This window comes from Sinocyclocheilus anshuiensis, unplaced genomic scaffold (assembly GCF_001515605.1).
Source record: "Sinocyclocheilus anshuiensis isolate Anshui unplaced genomic scaffold, SAMN03320099.WGS_v1.1 scaffold1162, whole genome shotgun sequence".
Classification (NCBI taxonomy): Eukaryota; Metazoa; Chordata; class Actinopteri; order Cypriniformes; family Cyprinidae; genus Sinocyclocheilus; species Sinocyclocheilus anshuiensis.
In genome coordinates, this window is record NW_015540875.1 from 1,401,584 (window position 1) to 1,406,064 (window position 4,481).

Below are 4,481 nucleotides of genomic sequence, written 5' to 3' on the forward strand. Positions count from 1 at the left end.
TGTTTACATAATATATGTGTGTATACTGTGTATATTTATGTATATAAATACAAACACATGCATTTATATATTTAAGATTTTTTTTTATATATTAAATATATTTATGTATAGTATAAAATATAAGAATATAAATGTATATACATGTAAATATTTTTAAAATATATACTGTATGTGTGTGTATTTAAATATACATAATAAATATACACAGTACACATACATATATTATGTAAACAAAAACTTTTATTTTGGATGTGATTAATAGTTTGACAGCACTAATATATTATATTATATTATATTATATTATGGTTTTCTTTGCACACAAAGTTTTCTCGCAGCTTCATAAAATTAAGGTTGAACCACTGATGTCACATGGTCTATTTTATCGACGTTCTTACTACATTTTTAGGCCTTGAACTTGGTGGTTCTCGTGCTGTCTATGCAGGGTCAGAAAGCTCTCGGATTTCATCAAAAATATCTTCCGAAGATGAACGGGTTTGGAACAACATGAAGGTGAGTAATTAATGACAGAATTTTCATTTTTGATTGAACTATCCCTTTAACTTTTAAAAATATTAATATTTTTTCCTGGCAAACAATACAATGGGTGAAAAAAAAAAATCAGTCATGGGAGAAATTTGAGCAATATTTTGACTTGGGCCAATAAGCAACTACGTAGCAACCATGTTCTAAAAACACTTCACATATAAAAACCCAGGTTTTTGCTGCATGTGTTTTGAATAGGGGTGCTCCGATCAGGATTTTTGAGGCCGATCACCGATTGCCAACCACAGAAAGCAGTATCTGCCGATACCGATCACCGATACCGATCTTTTTAAAGCCTTCTTTTTATCATTTATAACTATTTGAGTTAACAATCAGGATTTTTAGACATTTATAAATTTTAGATATTTTTGAAAATGGGGGGAATTCCCCTCTTAGGTGACTCTTGTGAGAAGGGAAGCAGCTTTCACACAGGAGTCCGCTACTGATCCGTGGCTGTTTACCACAAACACAGCATTTATCCATTATTTTGATTTCAAATCCAAACATTGTCACTGAAAATGCTTTTTCAGCATTGCAATTCTTTTTTTACACAGTACAGTAATACAATCTTTCACAGACATATAAATATAAGCAACACCTCATCCAATGCTTTTTACTTTTGTATTTACTTCTAGATTTATATATTAAGTTGCTCAAGCAAGTGGCAAAACATTTAAACTACTTTTCTTACGTTATCACAAACTTACCATTGACAGAAATAGTCAGCTCTACTGCCTTTCCTTTTGCATTGAAATCTTTATTACAAGCAATCCTGCGGTTCATAAAGAACTTTGTTTTCCTACCTCCACGAGTGCCATCTATTATTGCCTTGTTTATTTAAAAGTGCTCTTTTCCTTTAAAACTAGCCAACAAGCCATATGTGTTGACTGTGAAAGACAGTATACTTTAATTATATGCATTTATGGTGCAATTGCTACATTTTCGTTTTCATATTTACCGCAAACAATGCTCTGTTACTTTAAGCGCTTGCAGTGCAGCAAACATAGACTCGGTGCGGAAATGATCTCGGCACTGCTACAGATGCACCGCTCCTGAACGCACTGCCGGACGCAACCGTGTACAGTGTGAACGCCATATTTAATCCGTTAACATGAGCGTGGAAAAAAATACGCACCACATACTCACTGCAACTGGAATAATGTGAACCTGGCGTTATGTGTGTGCGCTGCGAGTGTGTATGAGCGCATGGTCTCCAGGAGAGTGCGCGAGCGCTGAATGGTTAAACACTGGCAAGATTTAAAAAGAAATGCAATTTATCAACTTTAATGACGATGTGACACTGCCTCGACTGTGCAAGTGACAATTCCTGTGTCAACTCTGCAGTGTGTAGCTCGCTTATTGACAGACGCGATGTGTGGTGATTTGAAGCCATTTGCGTATTTTGAGAGAGAAAGAGAGAGTGATTCACTCACGCTGTTTGTGAAATTATGTCTCATACAAGGCTTTCAAATTTAAGTTATTTAATGAAGAAATATGAAGGTGAGTACCTCACCTTCAGCATTATAATTATTTCACCCACACCGGAAAGAGACTGAGACGGTGCTGCTGCATGTCGTGCCAAACCTCACGGCAGCGTAATCAGCTTGAGATCGTTTTTTTGAGATCGGCCTTTTAGAGACCGCTGATCGATCATCCCAACGTGATTATTGGCCGATAGTGATCGGTGGCCGATCAATCGGAGCACCCCTAGTTTTGCATGAGCAAGCATTATGTATTTTCTTAAATCTGGTCTTTAGTGTGTTTTGTTTTGTAAATTTCCATTGTAGAAGCAGTCAAACCTGACAAGTTAACCTTTTTGAGTTTTCTTTGAAAACATGAATATCACTTTTCTTTGAAGAATTATGACGTTCTTGCTGTCAAGTGCTTATGCAAGCAGCATCCACCAAAATCTAATGCTGGTTCACTGGCTAATTTGTTTTTTATTTATTTATTTATTTTTCAGCAGGAATGGTTCAGGCGGGGTAAAATACTCTGAACAACACAACCATAGCCATTTACTCACTAGGTGTCCACTTATTCATTTTCAGGAAATTTAGCTGAAGTGGCCTCTTATTATCTGAAGTACTAATTGAACCTGTTTTCCTTTTCAAAGCCTGTCTACCTGCATTCATTTTAAAGCAATAACTCATGGATGAGCAACACCACTCATTGGCAACCACTCACACTGATGGCTCCACTTATGTGGTGACCAAAACAGCAGCACCTCCCCACAGTCAGATCACGAATCGCCGTGACTTCATCTGCACATTATGCAATTCAATCATGGTCAGTATACAGTTCTAACCTACAGTTTTCCTGCAAGTGTTGAATTTCTTATAGGCTGCAAGTCTTAATGCACAGATCTGATTTGCATCAAGAAGGTCTAATATAAAAAGATGATTGCTGCAAATAACTATAGCTCTGATATATCACAACCTAAAATTCAGCATTAGAAGTAATAATGTTGTTTTCTTCTGTAATATGTTGTAACTTAAACTAAGTGCTCGTACTTGACTAAAGTTTAGTTAACTTTAAGTTAGATATTTAAGTAATCTCAACCAATTTTAAATTGTTACAACAAATTGCAGCAGAATTTAAGAAAATTATTCATGAGTTTTTCTTCAGGAGTTTGAACGGTGCATGGGTGTGTTTTTTTTGGGAACTCAGTTCTGGAAACTCTTTTTTTTTTTTTTTTTTGGAGCCATTGAACGGATCACTTTATGTTAAAGCTAGAGGGAAAAACTATTTCAACATTGCAATTGGTTGCAACTTGTTTAATGTAATATCAGGGTCCTTAAGCAAAACCAGTGGGTTAATGGATATCGTTTCACTTTGTTACTCAAAAACCCCTATGATGTTCTCTGATCGTGAGCGAAATGTGTTGTGTAGTTGTCTGAAATCATTTTAACAACGCTTAATTTAACAAAAATCATTTGCCGAGGCGTTTGTGGTATGGTAGGTAAGTCGGCGGCTAAGCCGCTAACATTTAAGCCTGACAGTCCTTTCTGCCGTTAATGTGACAAGCGAAATAACACTTCATGTTGGGCTTCTCACACCTGTTTGTGTAAATTATCAATGAATATAATTTCCACCTGGATCTACTTTAGACAAACCAAGACAAAACCTCAAAACAGTACGCCACTAGACCGACCGTACACATGCAACTTACACCTAGCTAGCCATCATGAAGAGAAAAACGCACATAAAAACAAATAAAGATAAAACCGAAAAAAAGGTTTTAAGTGTTTGAATGGATGGAACAGCTGTGGAGGGATGAATAACTCGTTAGCTCTGTGCATTTTAAGCCATTATACCCACACCTCTCACCTAGCCTCATTTGCAAAAAGGACAGGATTGAGGTGCTAATTAACGTGATAAAGAGTTGAGCAAATCTGATGGTGGCGTTGGATTTTGGAGGGAAAAAATAATCTGTTACATCTGTATTCTCCAACACTCAGAAAGGTGTGACTTTCATGTTTAATTAATTAAACGTTCTCTTTAACTGTATCTTGACAAATACAAGCCAATTAGAAATGGAGGAGAAATGTTTGTGACTAATTAATGGTTGATTTCAGGGGGGAAAAAAAGTCTAAAAATTGGAACAGATTTAACTTGCAACAGTAGTCTCACACCTGGATTTTCACAGCACTAAATGCTGATTAGCAGGAAAATGAACCATGGTGTGGTGCAGTTAAAGTGAAGCATCACCTCTCAACGCTTTAACGGAGATGAATAGGGCTAATTCACCAGCTATGGGTGGGGCTGTGGCATTAATTGAAGGCAGGCGAAACTCCAAAGGAACACATCTCTGTTTTGTGGCTGATTTACCTCGGTTTGTTTGAAGCCCGCTTTTAAATAATTACTCCTCAAATGGTTTTGCTCTCGCTTAGGGGTTATTACAAAATAAAAGTCCTTTCCCTACACAAATATTTTCAACT

At 36.5% G+C, this 4,481-nt stretch overlaps 1 long non-coding RNA gene across 2 annotated transcripts in view; it reads left to right on the top strand.

Annotated features, from left to right (window-relative positions):
- Positions 1 to 480: 480 nt before the first annotated feature.
- LOC107688207 (uncharacterized) overlaps positions 481 to 4,481 on the top strand; it is a 31,599-nt gene continuing 27,598 nt past the window's right edge. For both annotated transcript variants that reach the window (XR_001634209.1, XR_001634210.1), the window contains exons 1-2: positions 481 to 510; positions 2,657 to 2,829. This is a non-coding gene — a long non-coding RNA (uncharacterized LOC107688207). The remainder of the gene's footprint in view (positions 511 to 2,656; positions 2,830 to 4,481) is intronic.